A 22,716-nucleotide genomic window follows, 5' to 3' on the forward strand; every position below is an offset into this window, starting at 1 on the left:
CACATTATAAACATATGCATTACACATCATTGGGATAAGTGCAATGTAACAGGATGTAGAAATGGCACTGCACAAGGTGTAACCTTTACCTTATTAATTAACTGTCAAATCAATGTCAGTCCCAAATTTGAATCATTCAACATATTAATCCATGTAATATTTCCACTTGTCTAGTGCTAGTCCTGTATTGTATTCAATTTCAATTGGCACATTATTTTATAAGGTGTAATGCATGTGTGTTCATTCTTATCTGTAAACAAGGTGAAACAAACACACCTGTAGTAACACTTCAAATAATAAATGTAAACAGCTATTTGTTGGTACAAGCGTCCATTATCATGATGTATGTCTGCAACTAAATTCAAATGACCATCACATCTATTATGACCAGTCTCTGCACTTAACAATGTAGGCATTAATAAATATGTTGTATTTCCTGCCATAATGGTAACTAAAAATATGTGCTTCACATTTTAGTCAGAAACATTTCTAGTACTCAAACAATCGCAAGGAAAATTAATGCCAGAACTAACTTGGTGAAAAGGAAAAAGGAGAAAGGTCTCTCAAATTAAATCATAAACAAATGGCAGTCCATGAAAATATTTTAAAAAGTCCAGTGCACTGGGAAAACAACCATTACAATGCAGTCATTACAACGCAACTGCCTTTACATTGCATGCCATTTCAACGCATGTCACTACAACGCATGCCATTACAACGCATTATAAGGTAAGTAATGAGGAATACCCCTACACTATCCAACACTTATACTACTGTTGCACTCACTGGAGTGAGAATAGTAATTTTTACCCCTAAACTATACAACACTTACACTACTGTTGCACTCACTGGAGTGGGAATGGTAATTTTTACCCCTACACTATACAACACTTACCCTACTGTTGCCCTAAAAGTGTCACGCGCTGTAATGGTATGCGCTGTAATGGAATGCGCTGTAAATGTAGTTTCTAAAAATGCGTTGTGATGGCATGCATTGTAAAATCATGCGTTGTAATGGATGTTGCAATGTAAAAACCATGTTGTAAAGGCATGAGTTTTAAATGTTTGCGTTGTAACGTGCCCTATTCGTGCACTGTTTTGCTGTGGCACTAAGTTTGCCTCCTTAATCACTGTCAAGGGGCACCTCCACAGGAATGGGCACCTCATGGGCACAGAACAAGCACCTCAATGATCTTTCTTGGGGGGGGGGTCGTCTTGAGTTTGAGAGGGGTGGTATTTGGTTTTGGAGGACTACTTTTGCCTTTGGAAAGGGTGGGTTGGCATGTGGGAGGGGTGGGTTGGGCTATGGAATGGGTGGCTAGGCGTTTGGGGTGGGTATGTTAGGCTGTGGAAAAGGGCAAGGGTAAAAAGTAAATCTTCTTAGGGAAATGGATAGGATGGTCAGCAGGGAGTTGGGTTTGGGAGGTAGAGGGAGTGGCAGTGGGTGATGTGCATGTGTCTATTGAGTTTGCCGGTGCATGTGAGTCTGGTTTATGTGGTGTAGGTTTTGGTGTGTGTTTTTTCCTAGGTGTACGTTGTTCAGGTAAGTGAGGGTGTTTGTGTTTTGTGGGTGTTGTTTTGAATGCGTGTGAGTGTGTGGATAAGTGTGCTGTTGAGGTGCTGGGTGTGGTACTTGTGAATGTGGGTGTGGTGGTGGGGGTTTTGGGTGTGCTGGTGTGGTAGTGCATGTGGGTTTAGGGGTAGGGTGGTAACTGTTGGTGTAGTGGTGGTTGGGGGTATGGATGTGATGGGTGTGGGTTTGATGGTTGTGGGTGTGCTGGTGGTGATGGTAGTGGGTTGTGGGTATGGTCTGTATATTGTTTGGGCATGTGCCTGTGTTTTTTGTGGTATTTGTATTTTTGTGTAGGTGTGCTGCTTGTGTCTGTGTGAGTGGGTGCATGCAGGGTGTGAGAGCGCTTGGGACAGGTCTGGGAATAGGAAATTTGGATGGGTAAGGGGCAGGAGGTGGGGCTCAAGGTTGGGATGGTTGGGACGCGGCGGTCAGTGAGGAGGCTAGACTTTGAAAAGACCTCTATGGGATAGATTTAGCACTGTGAATGCCTTCCTGGTATACTACTATTTGCTGTTTATGGCAGCTAAGCCACTGGTTGGCATTCAGTAGTTCAGTCTGAAAAAATAGAGATGCTCCGTAGGAGGTCAGTAGTCTCTGCACTCAGCGCAGCTGGGGGGGGGATGGGGCAAAGGTATGTGGTGAGGTGACTGCAGCGAAGGAGACGCCACCCTTTTCAGGGAGGCAGGTTTTGCTAAATGGGGGTTTCAAGAGGTAGGGTGAAGGTGTGTCTCTGGGAGGCGGGCCTGGATGCAGTTTATGGAGTTACTGTCGGGTCCGCCACCACTAGGGAGTGCTCACTCGTGGAGGCCTCTGAAGAAGATATTGTGGAGCTGGAAGTCTCTGTTACACTCCCCTCACCCTCCGTGCCACTGGGTCCCTCAGTGTCGGTGTTGTCAGTGGCAGCTGCTTCCCTGTCTCCGTGGCCAATGTCTCCTTTGCCTGCTCCTGATGATGCTGAAATTATATATACAATAGTTTAACTGAATCTATGTAAACAAAACTTATCATGAACTTTGATCACAAAACAGTTTCCATATTTCACCTGCTTCAAGGCTCTCAAACGTTGGTTCTACATTAACATTAGCTCATGCATGCAGGCAACCATTTGGTCTCAATTTTGTAATTCCCTATGATAGTTCCTATATCAAGTATGATCGTATCTCTTGTCCATTTTTATGTCTCTCCAGCAACTATTTAATACCTCAGAATGGTTGAGCTTTGTTGTTTCCAATAGTGAATTTGTCATCAAAAAGGATATAAACCACAAATACCTTTGTACCGTGTGATCACAAGGCCCACAAATCTGCATTATTTTCATACTCAAAAAGTAAAATATGAATCAATGAGTGTCAAAACAAATACTGCAAGTTGTACCAATATTTGTATAAACTGAAAGGCAGTTTCCTTTTGTTTGAGCATTTCACTATGGTAACATTTGCTTTAAGTAAGTAAAGTATATGGCAAATGTACAAAAATTATAAGGCTTGTGTACTGAAGTAGCTTATCAATGTATCACACACTATGCAGATACCTATGCTGTTGAAGACATTAAGAAGATATTGTTTGGTGGATTGACAAATGACTTCTACAGCGTAAGTAAATACATAGGCCAAGATACGTTTCTAATCCACTTGAGTACAGGGCAAAAACATTTACATATCTGACTCCTAAATATTTCTAGTAAGTTGAAGTTAGACAGTTAGTGCTTAAGTTAGACACCACTGTGACTCTGTCCCAGCCTGGCCCACAAATCTGACTGAGCGTGGCTCATTGTCAGGCCCTGCTATCTGCAGCATGATGATCGTGTTGTCACAAGAACACAGACTTTCCTTAACTGTGAAATGAAAATATGATCTTGTGCTCTTTTGAAAAATAACTCATGGCTGTGAGCGGCTCTGAAGGTGTCTGGGAGCCACTGGTAGCTCCCAAAATACTGGCTGAAAACACCTGATCTAGGCTGAGTAATATGTGGGGTAATAAACATGCAAACATCATTTACATTTGGTATGTAATTCATGATATATATTGACAGTATTAGATGCGATATAATGTGTCCTCTAATTTTTACATGATGTGAACTTACAAGAAATACATACATATACAGCTCAAAATACACACTAAATAAAATGTAGGGCTTAAAACACAACCCACATACTAATGTTGTTGTTTTCTGTATTCATAAAGTGCATACAAATTCATCATTTCTTAACCCCTTTGCTGCCAGGCCTTTTTTCCCCCATTTGCCATGCCCTTTTTTGGCTATTTGGGGTCCCATAGCTTTTTTTCCATATCCTTTTCTTCCAACGTACTGAGGATTCTAAAGGTACCCAGGGTTTGCGGATTACCTTGGAGGGGATTGATAAATTAGGCACAATACAGCAAAATTCTGGGTTTTGGGGGGAAAATGGGAAAAAGAAATGCTGCGGAAGAAAACGTCTGTTTTTTCCCCCCACAAATAGTATCAATGAAGGGTTTGTGGTGCTAAAATCACCATCTTCCCAGCTTTCAGGAACAGGCAGACTATGCATATCTGAAATGGGAACAAGATATGGAGTTTAGAAGCATTGGTTATTTTTGCATCTCTGAATTTGTGGGTACCCATATGAGAATGTGAATTAGAGAGTATTGTTCAAAATGATTTATTTTTTACACACTGTCTTACATTTAGAAGGCAGAAATGCATAGAAGACAACCGTTAATAACTACTATTCTGTGCTCCCCTTAGACTATCGATAAAAATTATACTTCACTTGGGTGGGTAGGCCTAGTGTTGGGGGGTTCACACAATCCATACCTCCGTGGACTCCCCTGGGTGTCTAGTTTTCAAAGATGTCTGGTTTTAGTAGGTTTCCGTAGATGGCGGTCGAGCACGAGGCCAAAAACCCAGGTGAGCCCTTCTACTAAAGCCTGCCTTACTTCCCGTTATGGCCCTGCGGTCTCCTTTTTTTCCGTTTCCAGCCGACGGCAGCAGGGGGACAGAAACACTAAGAATGGGCTGTTTCATCTTCGCAGGAAAGGATCTCCGCGTCCCACCGAACGGACAAATCAGGGAGCGGAAGTGTACAACAAGAGGGCCAATCAGCTACTGTAGGGGGAGACCAAAAGCTGGAAGACAACGAGAAGTTCGAGAGCAGACGAAAGCTGGCAAGAAACTGACCCCGGAAGAAGAAGCAAGGAGAAGCGATGCCACCAGGGAAGATGTAGCTGAGACGGAAACCGGAGCCGAAGAAGCCACGGGCGTGTGGAGCGAGGAGTGGTGGTCACCGGAGGACGCTCAACAACCGCCGCAACTCTGGAGAGCTGTGGCTAGAGACGGTACGTAAGCGTTGGAAAGGGTGGAGGTGGGGTAACGGGAAACAAAACCTATACTAATGTGCTTAGATATTCATTTTGTTTGTTGGGTGATTTGTTTTTTTCCTCTCTTTTTCTCATCCTCACCTTCGTCGTCATTCCTAAGTATTATAGCTCTACCCTCTTTATGCACGGGAATAACTCCCTGAAGCTGCTCCATCTCGAGCCTGAATATCAAGCACCCATTCAAACGTTTTTTTTTTTTTCGTTCCTTTTCCACCGGATTCCCCCACCTTCCTTACCAGTGCACAACCCTTCCCACCAGGGTATGGTAAAATGGTAGAACGAGAAAAGCACTTCTAGTTATACTTACCGCATCTTTGTCCTGTTTGCTTACTCCCTCTGCAAGTCTCCTGGGTCCCCCTCCAGCCTGCCGGAGTACCTAAAAAGAGGGAAGAGAGAACAAAGGAATTAAGTGAAGAAACGATTATTTTTCGTTGTAACCTCATTAAGAGAAGAACAGAATATTGTTGGGACTGAACTGTAATCACATCAAGAACATGAACCCTTACGTGGCTAAATATACTTTTTTTTTTTTCTTCGCCCCTTTTATTGAAGAGAATACCTGTATATGCTTTAGCCAACTGTTATTTTTGACAATAAAATGCTCCAAAATTACACCAATCCAGCCTCCTCGCTTCTGTTTCCGCCCATCCCTCGCACAGCACTGTTGCAAAACCAGGTCCTTAAGTGATAGGTAATTTTGATGTCTCCACAATATGTTTTGGGCCTTCCCTGCCGCAGGCACTTGACCCACCCACACAAGTGGGGTACCATTTTTATTGGGAGACTTTGGACAATCTGGAGTGGGTGGAAGTTTGTGGACCCACGCCGATTCCAGAACTTTCAATCACGAAAATGTGGTTTTATTTTACAAAGTTTGAGGTTTTCAAGGGATTCTGGGGAACAGAACCTGATGAGAGCCACACAAGTCACCCCCTTCAGGATTCCGTTGGGTGTCTAGCCTTAAAAAATGTACAGGTTTGATGGGTTTCCCTAGGTGCAGGCAGATCCAGGGTTCAAAATCAACAGCTAGGCACTTTGAAAAAAAAAGCGTCAGTTTTCACTGTAAAAATGTGGTGTCTCCACATTGCGTTTTGGCCCGTTTCCTTTCGCGGGCACTAGGCCTACCCACACAAGTGACGTGTCATTTTTATCGAAAGACTTTGGGGAATGCAGGGCGAGTGAAATTTTGTGGATCCACACAGATTCCAGAACTTTCCATCACAGAAATATGAGGAAAATGTGTTTTTTTCGACAAAGTTTGAGGTTCGCAAGGGATTTTGGGTAACAGAACCTGGTGAGAGCAACACAAGTCACCTTATCCTTGGTTCCCCTGGGTGTCTAGTTTTCAAAAATGTGTAGGTTTGCTAGGTTTCCTTAGGTGCCGGCAGAGCTAGGGTTCAAAATCCATAGCTAGTAAGTAGTTTATTTGTATAGGTTAATAAAAACCTTTACAATATTCGCTTAAACGATATGATGCATCAAAAAATCCATGTTTACAAATTTAAAAGCATAACTTGAAAGAAACAGCTGATTCCTGTTCAATGTCATACAATAAGAAGCTCAGGTTTCGCTTTTGCAAATAAAAAACAGAACTACAGCAAGATCCATAATTACGGGATCGAGAAACATAGCTTAAAACAACTGATTCCTGGTTAATGATGGGCAGTAAAAAAGCCGAAGCCTCAAAATTATGATCAAGCATAAAATATTCCACTCGAGCTAAATAAGTCTCAATATTTCAGTGGAATGGCAGTTGCAGACATATTACTTCGTTTTGAGGAATTGAATTCTGAGTGCTTTCTTGGTTTAACCCCTTCGACGCGCATGACGGAACGGTTCCGTCATGCACGTCGGTTGCGCTGTGCGCATGACGGAACGGTTCCGTCATGGCCCCGCCCGCGCACGGAACCTTCAGCGTGGCGCGGAAATCCGCGCCGCGCTGAAGGGGTTAAGTTAACAGGCAGTTGTTTACCTTGGACGAGTTGTGGCAAGTCAGCATATTACGATCTCATAAAGTGGCTGGTGCATTGTGCATGAAGATAAATGCATTAGGACGCTTGACATTTTTTTTTCTGTAAATGGCGGTGGCGATGAATTTCAAAGTTTAACGTTATGTATGTGCTGTGTCATTATTAACCTTAAACAGGTTTATGGCAAGTGTGCGTGTTGCAGTCTCAAGTGCCTGGTGCCATGTGCTTGGAGATAAATGACTTTAAGTCTCTTGTTTTGGTAAACAGCCGTGCTGATGAGATCTGAGTTTTTTTAATATGTGGTTACTATAAAAGGAGAATAAAAACAATATTGGAGTAAAAAGCAATATTGTTGTCAGAGTGCCGGATACAGGAAGTGGCAGAACCAGGTTTACCATTCTGTTAATTGTATGCCGGATTTCTGAATTGTTGCCCCTGACACCTTCATGAATCGTACAAAGCAACACGCCTGCTGTTTGTTACCACCCCCGGGGCACGCCTTCACTGCTTGTTTACGGGATCTTATCCTCGTTTTTAAAGATGGGTTTCAGAAACAGTCGTCGTTCAAGTTCCAGTTCTCCGCAAGTACATAATAGATGTAGAACACTCTCTTCTGCTTTCCCACATAGGCGGCAATTGGACGCTGTCGATAAATGCGTCCAAGGAGGAAGATGCGGCAGGATTGGTAAGATGCCCATTCGGGAGCGGAAGTATTTTTCCTTTATTGTCCTGTTGAAGCCAGCTCTTAAATAGGATTGAGGAAGAGGCCTGGTGTAGCTCTGCAGCACAAACCAACCATGGGCCCTTCCTTTGAGCACTGCCTTGTCCGCGACTATTGACAATCGCTTCACTGTCTTGTTCACAAGTTGCTTTAAGCTATTATGTGTTCCAGCGGCCGCCCAGAGGTCCTCCAGGCCTAGACGATTTATTGATACGGTCAGGTAGACCATGGCTGTGCATACCTTATTTGAGTTTGTTTCGTTCCATAGGTGGGTATTCAATGTTTTTGGTTCAGATTTTGTAATCCTGTGCCAGCATTTCACATAGGCACCATTGTGGGCTATTTTTTGTGACTGTAGTCCGAGAAGTTCCAGCCTGATTTGTGCGGGTGAGACATAACTGTGTAGGCTGAATATCATTCTTGATGATCTCTGGAGTGTACGGCCCAGAATGTCTGCATCCCTTCCCCTCAGGCACTCGCTCCCAAGCTTTGCTTTTAAGACCTGTAATAGTGGGATAAAGCTAGGGCCGGCAGCTTTGAGTTTGATGGATTTTAAAGCTACCGCTATTGAGTTGCCTCTTCTCTTGATGCCTTATTTCTTGTGTTTTGAATGTGCCCTTGTTGTCGATTATCACCCCCAGATATTTATATTCTTCCACTGCTTCTAGGGGTGCACCTCCTAAATGCCAGCGGTAACTTGATGTTTTCTATTTTGGGTTTAATCGCATTACCTGATTTATCTTGGTTGATCGTTAGACCGTTAGTAGCTGCGTGACTGCTGCCTGTGTCTAGCAGGAGCTGGAGACCAATGGGGGTTCGACTGATCAACACAACATTGTCTGCACACAGCTGATTGAGGTTTGCAGGGCATTCTGGGAAGGAAAACGTTGGAGGATCCACGCAGGCTATACCTCGCTGTACTACCCCGGGTGTCTAGTTTTCAGAAATGTGTGGGTTTGGTAGTTTCCCAAGATGGCCGCTGAGCACGGGGCCAAAAACCCAGATGACCTCCCTTGCAAAACCAGGTTGTTTTGTGATAGGTAATTTTGATGTCTCCTCAATATGTTTTGGGCCTTTGCCTGTCACGGGTATTTGACCCACCCACCCGAGTGAGGTACCATTTTTATCGGGAGACCTGGGGGAATGATAGGTGGTAGGAAATTTGTAGATCCACGTAGATTCCAGAACTTTCCTACACATATATTTGAGAAAAAGGTGATTTTTCCAGCTAAATTTGAGGTTTGCAGGGGATTCTGGGTAGGAAAACATTGGGGGATCCAAGCAAGCCATACCTCCCTGGACTCCCCTGGGTCTCTAGTTTTCAGAACTGTGTGGGTTTGGTAGGTTTCCCTAGATGGCTGCCAACGCCAGGACCAAAAACCCAGATGCCCCCTATGTATCCGAAAATGACTTGGTTTTGCAAAGGGGGTCACATGAGTTTTTGGTCCCGGGCTTGGCGGCCATCTAGGGAAACCTACCAAACCCACACATTTCTGAAAAGTAGAGACCCGGGGGAGTCCATGAAGGTATGGCTTGCGTGGATCCCCCAACGTTTCTCTACCCAGAATCCCCTGCAAACCTCAAATTTTGATGAAAAAAATCAAATTTTCTCAAATTTCTGTGTGGTAGGCTCACCGGGCTGACACAAATTTCCTAACACCCAGCATTCCCCCAGGTCTCCCGATAAAAATAGTACCTCACTCGAGTGGGTGGGTCAAGTACCTGTAACAGGCAAGGGCCCTAAACCTATTGAAGAGAAATCATAATGTCCTATAACAAAACAACCTGGTTTTGCAAGGGAAGTCACCAGGGTTTTTGGCCCCGGGCTCGGCGGCCATCTCGGGAAACCTACCAAACCCACACATTTCTGAAAACTAGACACCCGGGGAAGTCCAGCGAGGTTGTTATGTTATGTTACTTGGTACTTGTAAAGCGCACGGCTACTCCACAGCGTGTCCCGGCGCTAAGAAAGACCCAGAGACCGAAACAGTGAACACAGGCTGACATGGAGATCTCTACTGGCGTTGGAAAAACCAAGTTTTAAGATTTTTCCTAAAGCGGAGGAGATCCGGAACCTGTCTTAAGGAAGGGGCAGGCTGTTCCACAGCTGTGAGGCCACCACCTGAAAGGAGCGGCCCCCTATGCAAGAGCGAGCAAATGTTGGCACCGTCGACAGTCGTTGAGTGGAAGATCTCAGGGTTCTAAGGGGAGCATAATGTTGAATTCTGTTCCTAATGTACGGGGCCCCTATTTTGTGAAAAGCCTTAAAAGCCAGAACTAGGGCTTTAAAATGTATCCTCTTTCGCACCGGAAGCCAGTGCAAGGATATCAGGTGAGGGGTCATGTGTGTCCTGGGGCCTAGCATGGGTATGGCCATTGACATAGTCCAGTCTGGATCTTATTAAGACCTGGACTACAGTTTTCCTGTGAGGAATTGGCAGAAGAGGAAGAAAGTTCCTCAACATTTAGAGTAGTCCAAAGCATGTCCCGGCCACAGTTTGGACCGGAGACTTCATGAACATGTCCGCGTCTAATTTTACTCCAAGATTTTTCACCGTGGTGACTGCGGTGACTGGAGTGGACATATGCTGAGGACACCACTGGCTCCATTCCTCATTCGGATTATGCCCGAAGAAAATGATTTCCGATTTTTAGGAGTTGCACATCAACTGGTTCTGTCTGAACCAGGCAAATACCATCGACATGCAAGCGTTTATCTCGCTTCCCCTCAGCATACTGTCTTTCTCACACATGAACAGCAGCTGAGTGTCGTCAGAGTAGGATATTACTTTGGCACCGCATTCCTCTGCCAGAAGTGCTGGGGTGCCATATACACATTAAACAGGGACGGGCTCAGAATAGTTCCCTGTGGAACTCCTACTTTCATAGAGGGGATGAGGGCCTAAAAAGGAGGGGCCCATACTGTTTGCTGACGGTCTTCCAAATATGAAGTAAGCCATCGAAGTGCCGTGCCTCCAATCCCACAGGCCCTAAGTCTGTGCAGAAGTAGATCATGGGGCACGGTATCTGTTCTGCTTGGGTTTTCGGATCAGATAGAACCCGCTCATCAGAGCCTCTCTAACCCAGCCAGAACGTTACCCTCTCCCTAGGGCCTATTCACAACAAGTAACCACCGATATATATATATACCACCTAAGGACAGGGAATTCCTAATATATATATATATATCCATATATATATATCTAGACCTCTTATAATATAAGTGGCGGCCTCGCGATCCCAGACGGACCCAGGACTTCCTACCCAGACGGCAGCCTCAGCCTCGCGGTCCCAGACGGACCCAGGACTTCCTACCCAGACGGCAGCCTCAGCCTCGCGGTCCCAGACGGACCCAGGACTTCCTACCCAGACGGCAGCCTCAGCCTCACGGTCCCAGACGGACCCAGGACTTCCTACCCAGACGGCAGCCTCAGCCTCGCGGTCCCAGACGGACCCAGGACTTCCTACCCAGACGGCAGCCTCAGCCTCGCGGTCCCAGACGGACCCAGGACTTCCTACCCAGACGGCAGCCTCAGCCTCGCGGTCCCAGACGGACCCAGGACTTCCTACCCAGACGGCAGCCTCAGTCTCGCGGTCCCAGACGGACCCAGGACTTCCTACCCAGACGGCAGCCTCAGCCTCGCGGTCCCAGACGGACCCAGGACTTCCTACCCAGACGGCAGCCTCAGCACAAGTTCATCCTATGATTACCATAACATACAGCAGGGGAATCAGTTTTACTATTTACCAGATCACACAAGAACTGCCAGTTTGAGCACAACCTGTTCTCTGGTTCGAGGGGTTCCTCTCTCCCTTATTCAGCTACCACTTACCTGATCAGGGTTAACATCTGTTCATGTCAAGTCACAGCTGACTAGAAGAATAGGCTACCCTCTTGTACAAGAACACGCAGCACATGTTGATTCACTACAAACTGGATACTTTATTATTTATTATATACGCAATCACACAACATTACTGTGTAACACATAACCTGCAAAGAAAAGTGAAAGATTAGGTTGTACACTCTAATAAGAAAGGGGTCGACATCACCTTAGTCGTGTGTAGCCTGCACTCAATGGTCATCTAGGTTCCCTTCTCGTCTGTGCCTCGGCTCGTCTGGAGATCACACCTCCGTAGCTCCCTTCTCCGAGTCACTGGGACCTCTTCCTTATCGGCTACTCTCTCCTCTCTGGCAATTCTGCTAGAAGAGTATCTGTCTCTCGGTTTTTCTCCGCCTTCAAGTTTGTCATCTGTCTTCCCTGGAATAAGTAGTAGCTTTACTGCTAACGGCTAGATGCCGCCTACGGACTGAAGTAAGTGCCTCGTAACTGCCTCAGACTTTTACTAATATAGAGGTGCATTTCCTCATGGAAAATTCCGGCCCGTAACCTGCCGCCCACCAAATTCTTGTACCTCCCTGTGCCAAGGACACTTTCCCAGCCGGCCGGCCTGATGTAGCGTCTTCGGCATGAAGAAAAATACAATCCTTCGATAAGGGCCGGTCTGAACCGGTTCTCTCCAAGCGAATAACACCTCATAACTAAAACATCCCCTTTAACCTAGAAGCATCTCAAGCTGCCGGAGCAGAAAGAAAGATGGAGTCTCTCCCGTTTGAGGCCTACCAGGCCTGAATTCAGCACGGCTCCATGAAATACCCTCACTACAGGGCAGGTTATCCCTAATACTAACGAATCTATCCCCTAGGATATGTGTGCAAGCCCTAATCTATGGGGAAGAACACAGGATCATGTCGAAGTGCCTAGTAAATAGACTTCATTCACTACTCTAACCCTTAGGCTTGAATGGTAAAGAGACTGAAGTCACCCTAATCACCCATCAACACAATAGGGCCGGGAAAATCGAGCAGTACAGTATCAAAAGCCGCAGAGAGGTCTAATAGTATCAGTACGGCTTTACCTCCTCTATCGAGCGCTTTTTATCGTTTCCGAAATTTCAAGTAGAGCTGTCTCCGTACTGAAGTTGGCTCTGAACCCTGATTGACTTGGGTGTAAAACATGATTGGCCTCTATAAAATTGGTTATGACATTATTTACATATTTCTCCAAAGCCTTTGACAAGAAAGGTAGCAGCGATTTCGGCCTATAATTGCTTGCTACAGTAGGATCTGCCGAGGGTTTCTTTAGAAGCGGTAAAATTTTCCCATCTTTCCAGCTAATGGGCATCGTACCCTCGGACAGTGAAATGTTCATAATCGAGTTGACCACAGGGTTGATCACCTCGGCAATAGATGCCAGAACTTTCGCAGGGCAGGGGTCTGCAGTGGAGCCAGATTTAAGTGATCTCATAATTTTTAGTGATTTAGCCAACGAGATGGAGGGAAACTGTAAGAGAGCCCCTTCTAAAATAGTGTCATCAGGGGCTTCAGGGGAGGACAAACCTGAGTCACCATCTGATTCATGGGGTCGAGCCCCAAAAGAATCTTGAATAGTTGTAATTTTACTGTGAAAATGTTTCGCAATCAGGGTAATCCATTCCTGAGTGGGGATGAAGCGGCTATTGATAGCATTCGGGCTGGCAAAATCCTTTACAATTTGAAAGAGTTCTTTGCTTCTGTTTCCAGCCTGTTCAATTTTTGTAGATAGGAAGAATTTTTTTTGCTCACGGACTTTGGCGTAGTGAGCTTTTAACGCTAATTTATAAGTAATGTTATTTGTGGGGTTAAAATTCTTTCTCCATACGCACTCAAGCTGCTTGCATGCACTTTTTCTTTTTCTAAGAGCCTCCGTAAACCACGGGGCTGAGGCTCTGCAGGATTTAGCTACTCTTGTTTTAGGAGGGGCTAGTTCCATGGAGCGCTCCAGGAGTCAGTTATCTAAAGAGCGTATGTCGTTATCTATGTTTCCACTGATAGGGATCGGATGTTGCCTAAGTGAGTTCGATAATGCCTCCGAGGTGAGCTGATCAAAAGACCCGAAACAGCTTACCCACGGATTACCATAGAATAATAATAATCCACATATGTAAAGCACGACCAATCACCCATAAGGGTCTCTAGGTGCTGGGGGCCGTTGGGAAGATTAAGCAAGCTATTGCCCAGAGTCACATGGTGCTGGGCTAATCTGCCGCCGACGCCGGGGATCGAACCGTGATCCCTGGATTCCGGAGTCAGTCGCACTGGGCGTGGCGCCACACCTCTTTCTCATGATTGAGACCTTCCTAATTCCTTATCAATTTTAAAAGTGAGTAAAAAATGATCAGACCAAAGAATGGGGAGAGTTACATCTATTTCAATCTTAGCCGTCGAAAAAATCTGGTCGAGAATGTGACCCTTATCATGAGTGGAGAGTGAGACACAGGGATTCAAATTTAAGATAGTTAGGGATTCGTACATCCTCATGGATTCGGAACCCGTGAGTTGGTCCATGTGGATGTTAAAAACGCCAAGTACCATGCAGTCACAGTGCTTGGCCCTACCGGGGCAACGGCGTGTCCTAATGGACGCGCGCTACGCTTTGATAGAAGCTGCTGTGCTGAGTAGCGTATTTTGCACATAGCTTTTAATCTTTAAAAACTAAAGACTTGATTTTATTTTATTGTTGCTGCTCACCTTATTGCCTTCTTTGCTCTCCTCTCCCCGGTCCACCGCGAGCTCTGCTCGATTGTTGTGGAGGGAGTCTCTGTTCTTTACTCCTCTTCCGGTTGCGAGGGAGGTTGGCGCTCTAGTGCCCCAACCCCCTCTATATAACCAGATGCCTCAGACAACGCGCAGCGGGAGCACCTAAGGCAAGCCCGTCTGAGCCCGTCCGCGCCTGGACGTCGCCAGGAACTCTGGCCAATTCACTTCTAAAAAGGGCCCATCCACATTCAGGTTCTATACTAGACAGGAGCTGTTGGATCTGAGGATCGAGCCTTCACTCTCCTGCTGGACTGAGCCCTGGTCTTTCTTGGAAGGTCCCTTTACCTGCAGAGCTTGCCAGTTTCAGGGAAGTGTGGGTCAGACGGCGCAGATTTATGAGGCCCTATATCGCCCTCTGCCTAGTACGGGCTCCTTTATTTCTGAACCTGCTACCCCTCCCCCCGTCCAAGCTATAGGTAATGTCAAAGATAAGTCACAAGCGGGATGGAAAAGTTTGCCACGCAACCTCCGCTTCCTGTCCAAGCACTCCACTGAGGTTTGGGATCTTCTGTCCTCTGTACAGCCTGACCTGGGATTTTTGACTGAAACCTGGCTGAAGCCCCACTCTGTTCCCTCTATTGCATTAGCCATACCTGAAGGCTACAAATTCATTAGGATGGACAGGCCACTTAAAGTGGGGGGAGGAATTGCTATTGTGCATAAAGATAGCATTAATGTCCCCCCTCTGGACGAGTGCTGTAATGCTCTGATGGAAGTACTTGTCTTCCGGATAGACTTCTCTTCCAAGTTAGCTGTAAGGGAGCTTTAGTGTATCTTCCCCCAAGACCTCTGGCCAATTTCTCGATACTAGTCACTGAATTAATAGCCCCCCATGTAATCGCGAGCAGCAATTTTCTGCTATTAGGTGATTTTAATATTCACAGCGAATGCACCTCCAACGTTGATTCACAGGCTCTTATGGCTGACTTAGCACTCTTAGGCTTATCTAAGCTCAATGCAGGCCCCACTCATATAGCTGGCCACACACTGGACATTATTTTTTCCAATTCTCCTCCAATGTGAGCCCCCCTTTCAACTTACCTGGTCCAACCATGCGCTAATTGAATATTCTAATCAGGGACCAAGGAAGCTGAAGGGACCAAATCCGGCCACAAGCCATATTCGTAGACAATGGCAGAAAGTCACCCCGGAGAGCTTTCATGCCTCCTTTTTAAGACCACGGATTATCGCATCAGATAATATAGTAGAAGCCCTGGCGAAATACAATTCCGCACTTTCTAAGACGATTGATCATCTTGCACCATTGATACATCTCCCTAACCACTCCAAACGGCCGCAGGCTGCCTGGTTTTCCCCTCAGCTGCGTGTGCAAAAACAACTTTGCAGGAAATATGACAGGCGCTGGCGCACGACTCAAGATGAGAGTGATAAAACTCAGTTTCTGACCACTCTGTCCAGATATCATAATAATATAAAAGATGCGTGTAAAACCTTCATCGTCTCCCAACTAGATATGGCTGGCAATGCCCCTAAAATCCTACATCGCATCCTCCAGTCTTTCACCAATCCCAAAGCTTGTGAAAACCTTGAAGCACCTATGCAAACACTATGCAATAACATTGCGCAATATTTCTCACAGAAAATTGAGCGAATTTATTAAAAAAAAATTTGTCAGGTAGCCAGGACCTGCCCCATTTAGCCATGGATTTACCTGTACCGGCTACTTCTCAGCCGCTGGAAAGCTTTCCCCCGCTGACCTCGGCAGATGTTATCACCCTGATCCATAGAATTAAATCCGGGTCTCCCCTTGACACCATCCCAGCCAAAGTCGTCACTTCCCTGGCCACTCAACTCTCCCCCTCAATTGAACATCTCCTCAACCTTTCAGTACAAGAAGGTCATGTTCCGGCAGAATGGTAAGCAGCGCTGGTTATGCCCATTTGGAAAAACACCAAGGCCTCTTTGACAGATCTGTCTAATCTCTGGCCCATCTTGTTGCTTCCTTTTCTGAGTAAACTTCTGGAGAGACATATTAGCATTCATCTCTCAAACCATGTCGAACTTACTGGTTGTCTAGATCCTTCCCAGTCCGGATTTAGGCCCACGTACAGCACCGATTCAGCCCTGCTAGCGGTCACCGATAACATCAGGATAACCCTAGATAAGGGCCGTTCTACAATTTTGGTGCTGTTGAACCTATCTGCCGCGTTTGACATGGTCTCACACCAGATATTACTCAGAAGACTGCAGGAGATTGGTTTAAGAAACTCGGCCTTCCAGTGGATGACAAATTTTTTATCCGGTCGCTCTCAGACTGTCAATCTTGGCCCATATCGTTCGGCACCTATGGAACAGTCCAAGGGAGTGCCTCAGGACTCATGCCTGAGCCCCACACTTTTCAATATCTATGTTGCTCCCATGGCCAACCTCTAGAGGACCCATGGGTTTACTCCAATATCATATGCCGACGATACTCCGCTGCTTTTCCCTTTTGACAAATTTACTCCGTCGGTACAGTTGGCCTTCTCTTCGGGAATGAGAACCATCTCACACTGGATGAAGAGTAATCTCCTCCAGTGTAACGTTAGAAAAACAGAGATTTTGCTCTTCGGAGAGGCCCCTTTATTGTGGTCTCCCGAGTGGTGGCCGCCTGATTTTGGCATCCCTCCCGACCCTAAATTCACTATTAAGAATCTAGGCATTCACCTGGATCAAGCCCTTACCCTGAAAGAGCACATCGCTCAGACAGCTGGCGTTTGCTTCCACTCTCTGGGCCTACTCCGCCGAGTATTTCCTCTTCTTCCTGACTCCACCAGAAAGACTCTGATCCAGGCACTTATATTAAGCCGGATGGACTACTGTAATGGTCTGCTGATCTCTGCTAGTTAGACCTCAATCAGCAGATTACTGGTGGTCCAGAACACGGCAGCACGGCTAGTCCTTAATGTGGCCCCTAGGACTGCCTCCCGCCCTCTTTTTTCTCAGCTTCACTGGCTTCTGATACGCCAAAGCGTAAAATTCAAATTCTGCTGCACCATTCATAAGGCACTTTTCAATCTTGGCCCTTTCTATCTTGCGGAGAAATTCATACCCTACTGTCCTTCTAAGTCTCTCCGCTTGTGCTCTAAACATCTCTTAGAAGTTCCCCGAATTAAGAGGGCAAGACTAGGGGAAAGGCCCTCTCTTACATCGGTCCGCGCTACTGGAATGAGCTCCCCCTGCATTTACGTCAGCGCTCCAATCATTTACAATTTAGGAAGCTGCTCAAGACTATTCTTTTCTCCTGCTGATTCAGGCTGCAATTGCATTCTATATGTGTTCCTCGTCTGAAGCGCAGAGATACTCCTTCGGGAGTCGATTCTGGCGCTATATAAATAAATAAAATAAAATAAATAAATAAATGACTCCAGAAACGTACCTGCCAGCCCTGGTGGTCTATATATTAATACACCCGCAATGGACTGATGAGCTGACACTGTTAGAAGGAAGCCGAGAGACTCGCCCCCCGCTACTTCAGCAATGGGAAGTGGTACACATGAAAAAGTATCCCTAAAGATTATAGCTAACCCCCCGCCTCTACCGATTGGCCTATCCACACTAATTAACAAATAGCCGGGCAGGATAGCGTTAGTGGGGTTAGAACTTCCTGGACTCCCCTGGGTCTCTGGTTTTCAGAAATGTATGGGTTTGGTAGGTTTCCCTAGATGGGCACCAAGCCCGGGACCAAAAACTCATGTGACGCCCCCTTGCAAAACCAGGTCATTTTCGGATACATAGGGGGCATCTGCGTTTTTGGTCCCGGGGTCGGCAGCCATCTAAGGAAACCTACCAAACCCACACATTTCTGAAAACTAGAGACCCAGGGGAGTCCAGGGAGGTATGGCTTGCTTGGATCCCCCAATGTTTCCCTACACAGAATTCCCAGTAAACCTCATATTTTTATGAAAAAATCACTTTTCTCTCAAATTTCTGTGTAGGAAAGTTCTGCAATCTACGTGGATCCACAAATTTCCTACTACCCAGCGTTCCACCAGGTCTCCCGATAAAAATGATACCTCACTTGCATGGTTGGGTCAAGTACCCGCGACAGGCAAGGGCCCATAACGTATTCAGAAGACATCAAAATTACCTATTACAAAACAACCTGGTTTTGCAAGGGGGCTCACCTAGGTTTTTGCCCCCGGGCTCAGTGGCCATCTCAGGAAACTACCAAACGCACACATTTCTGAAAACTAGACACCCGGGGGAGTCCAGCTATGTATAGCTGGCGTGGGTCCTCCAACGTTTTCCTACCCAGAATCCCCTGCAAACCTCATATTTAGCTGAAAAAAATCACTTTTTTCTCAAATTTCTTTGTACGAAAGTTCTGGAATCTACGTGGATCCACAAATTTCCTACCACCCAGCATTCCCCCAGGTCTCCCGATAAAAATGATACCTCACTTTGGTAGGTGGGTCAAGTACCTGCGACAGGCAAGGGCCCAAAACGAGAAGACATCAAAATTACCTATCACAAAACAACCTGGTTTAGCAAAGGGGGGTCACCAGGGTTTTTGGCCCGGGCTCGGCGGCCATCTTGGGAAATTACCAAACCCACACATTTCTGAAAACTAGACACCTGGAGGAGTTCAACGAGGGATGGCTTGCGTGGGCCCCTGTCAAGAAAGACAACTGGGGTTGTAGGGCTGGTCCCACAACTTACATTGTGTAGAATAACCTACGTGCTTTTCTGATTGCAAAAAAGCCCACCCCTCTCCCATGCTCCAGCACTTCCATAGTGTATTATGTTTTATGTAACTTATTTGTGGATAATGAACCCTGACAAATGTTTTAGGAAACTATGATAGTGCGTATGTTTTTTGAGATTGTTAGATTGTTGGATATTCTTGTTTCGCGGTCACTGTGGAATAGATACATTGTGCTTTGAACTTTCACCGCGTTGCAAGCATAACTTGTTGTTTGGGTATCATCGCGTTTCTGAATAAAAAACCTGAAGTTAGCTCGCACCGCCCGTACTACGTGACGGAGCATGCGAGCGCTTGAGTGCTGACGGAGCGTATGAGCGCTTGGGTGCGATTGCCTATTTAAATCGCACCCAGCGTTCTGGAAGGCGCTTTGCCTTTCGTTTGTTCCCCGCGAAGGATCGCATCTGAACTCCTCCTGCATGGAAACCTGCAACACTTACCTGAACATCTTTAAAGGCAGATTTCAACAGCTCCGGTCTTCCGCTTTTGATGTCTCTCTTTCCTACGACGGCAGGACCTTCAAAGGAAACAAAAAGAAGGAGATAAGTACATTTTAGTATTTAAGGCGCCCTACGCAAGACTATTTTCTCTACTGAGGAGGGAAGTTATCCCGAAACCCGAGCCATGTCTCAGGCGATATTTTAAAACCCGGGACATGTATCGGGTCTAGAGATCATCAGTTCAACAAGTACTTACTTGCACCCACTGGGGTGAACCACTCAAGAACTCCATCAGAGATCATCAGTTCAACAAGTACTTACTTGCACCCACTGGGGTGAACCACTCAAGAACTTCATGTACCAGCTTCCCTTGGGGCGACCCGGAGGAGGGGCTAGCGGAGTGCGGTCTATTGCGGTTGTTTATAAAAATGCCTGACTAACATCTACCCTCATCATCAACACGAGACAAGAAAATACTGGAACGTAGGCCAGACAAGTGTTGTTCACAGGTAGGCCACTTTGGTAAACAGTTTCACTTCAGAAGGAGCTAGAAAGAATTAAATGACAACTCTGTTAAAAAGACTTAGATAGTGGATTTCTTGAATCTGTCTTATTATCTTGGCAGGTCGACAACCGAACACGACATCACGTCCAATATCCGGCCCTCCTCCCGGATTTCTAACTTTTATCTTGTAGTATGTATAAAAATTACAAGTTTTAAATTAGTTATTTGGGAAGTTGGTCCCTTGCGTCCCTGCGAAATTTCACTATGTCTCAGAAAACACCTTAAGGTAAGAGACGACGTAGTACCTTGACAGAAGGCAAAGCCCACGAAAAATATTTCACCTGGACGCAATGGATTCCACCTCGCAAATTTCCTCTGCAAGGCATAGCTGCCGAGTTAAATGACATAAAATCAGAAAATGCTGCTTTACGGAGAGATATATCTGTTCTTCAGGGTGCAATGCAGCAGAAACCTGTTCTTAAACCCGCAACGTTTCAAAAAAAAAAACGTTTACTGACTCTGCCTCCTCTTCTGCAAGTACCCCAACTCAGATTCAGGTAGTCACCCCGGTTCCAATACCTCTTGCGCAACCCGAGAGATTTTATGGTGACAGTAATAAATTCTCCATCTTTATGAACCAATGCCATTAGCATTTTTTAGCCAAAACAACAGCATTTCCCAATGACTTTATTTTATCATACTTAGGTGGTGATGCTGCTCTTTGGTCGGTTCTTTTGGTTGAAAGAGACGACCCTATTTTATACAATTTCAGAAATTTCGAACATGCTATGAAAAAGATTTTTGCAAAGCATGTTTTTGTTCAATCTGCTGATAATGAACTCTTAAATTTAAGACAGGATTCTTCCGATTTACTCCATTATATTTCTGTGTTCAATCGGCTTGTGCTAGAAGCAAGGTGGCCGGAAGATAAAAGAGTCTCTCTCTTTTATAGAGGGTTGAAGGAAGAACTAAAGGACATGGTAATGCAGATTCTTGAACCCCCAGAGGATATTAACGAATTCATAGACCTGGTAGTAAAATTAAACCACAGATTGTCCGAAAGAAGAGGAGAAAGAGGGAAATCAGATCATAAGTTACTACTATTTAAAGATAAACCTGCAGCAATCAGAGAAGTCCCTACCAAAGCAGATTCTGTAGGACCTATGCAGATAGGCACTATTCGAGGACCCCTTTCTAGAGAAGAAAAGGAAAAAAGGGGGAAATCGAATCAGTGCCTTTATTGTGGCAAAACAGGTCATTTCGTTAACCCCTTCGATGCGCATGACGGAGCGGTTCCGTCATGTGCATCGGTTGCGCTGTGCGTATGACGGAACCGCTCCGTCATGGCCCCACCCGCGCAATAGAACCTTCAGCACCGAGCGGTAATCCGCGCCGCGCTGAAGGGGTTAAAGAATGCTCTACTCTTCTGAATAAACCTAAACAAAAGGCTTCCGACGTAGCACTAACTCATATGCAGTCGGAAAACTAGAACACTCGATAAAAGAGGAGGTCGGTTTGTCGAGTGCTTACTCTAGCTTGGCCTCTACTGTGTCACCTTTAGGGTGCCGTCATTTGTGTATTAAAGTAAAACTAACAGCCTTATCCAATCCCGGGTGTTCTTGGAATATTGATGCACTTGTTGATTCTGGAGCCACTGGGAATTTTATTGATACCCACTTTTTAATAAAATTAGGGTTTAAGACTGGGCTCAAGAGTCACCCAGAGATAGTGAGAGCTGTAGACGGGGAAAAAACTCACGTCAGGACCTATCTTAAAACAAACTGAACTTGTGGACATGGATTGTTCCCCCATACACAGAGAAAACATTACGTTTGACATAATTGACGCACCTCAGTTTCGGTTAATTCTAGGAATTCCATGGCTGACATTACATAACCCTATCATAGATTGGGTGTCAAAAACGATCACCTTCAAATCTACTCAGTGTCTTAACCATTGTTTTATGGAACATAACAAAGAAGATGCTGTGCAAGGATTTGATTTTTCAAATGAATCATCTAGCATTTTACTTCTTGAAGGAGTACCAACTGAATATTCGGATCTCACTGATGTCTTTGACAAAGGAAAGGCAAATACTCTCCCTCCTCATAGGGATTTTGATTGTAGGATAGATTTAATTCCGGGAGCCACTTTACCATGCAGTAGGATATATGCACTTACGGAAAAAGAAAATGAACATTTACGAACCTAATTAGATGATTATTTAGCTAATGGCTTTATCCGACATTCAAAATCTCCAGTCTCCTCATCTCTTTTTTTTATGCCAAAGAAGGGGGGAGAGTTACGCATGTGCATTGACTACAGAGCGCTGAATAACATCACAATAAAGAATAGGTATCCGTTGCCTCTTATTCCTACTTTATTGGACCAGGTAAAACAGGCAACCAGTTATACAAAATTGGACTTGCGCGGAGCTTACCATCTTGTGAGAGTTCGAAAGGGCAATGAGTGGAAACCTGCGTTTCGCACAAAATGTGGCCTTTTTGAATATAAAGTTATGCCCTTCGGACTCTGTAATGCTCCTGCTGCTTTCCAGTTTTTTATAAATGAAGTGTTACACGAGTTCATAGATGTTTGTTGTGTCGTATACTTATAACTTTTATCTTGTAGTATGTACAAAAATTACAAGTTTTAAATTAGTTATTTGGGAAGTTGGTCCCATGCGTCCATGCGAAATTTCACTACGTTTCGAAAACACCTTAAGGTAAGAGACGACGTAGTACCTTGACAGCCCCCTGGGTAGTTTTTTTATAGGTAATTTTGAAGTCTCAAAAGTACGATTTG

At 45.4% G+C, this 22,716-nt stretch overlaps 1 long non-coding RNA gene across 1 annotated transcript in view; it reads right to left on the bottom strand.

Moving 5' to 3' along the window:
• LOC146831070 (uncharacterized) overlaps window positions 1–22,716 on the bottom strand; it is a 28,928-nt gene that overhangs the window by 2,035 nt on the left and 4,177 nt on the right. Inside the window, exons 2-4 of the long non-coding RNA XR_014961521.1 lie at window positions 19,407–19,483; window positions 5,238–5,306; window positions 2,432–2,527 (exon numbers count right to left, since the gene is read on the bottom strand). This is a non-coding gene — a long non-coding RNA (uncharacterized LOC146831070). The remainder of the gene's footprint in view (window positions 1–2,431; window positions 2,528–5,237; window positions 5,307–19,406; window positions 19,484–22,716) is intronic.

This window comes from Triturus cristatus, chromosome 5_1, assembly GCF_964204655.1.
Source record: "Triturus cristatus chromosome 5_1, aTriCri1.1, whole genome shotgun sequence".
Classification (NCBI taxonomy): Eukaryota; Metazoa; Chordata; class Amphibia; order Caudata; family Salamandridae; genus Triturus; species Triturus cristatus.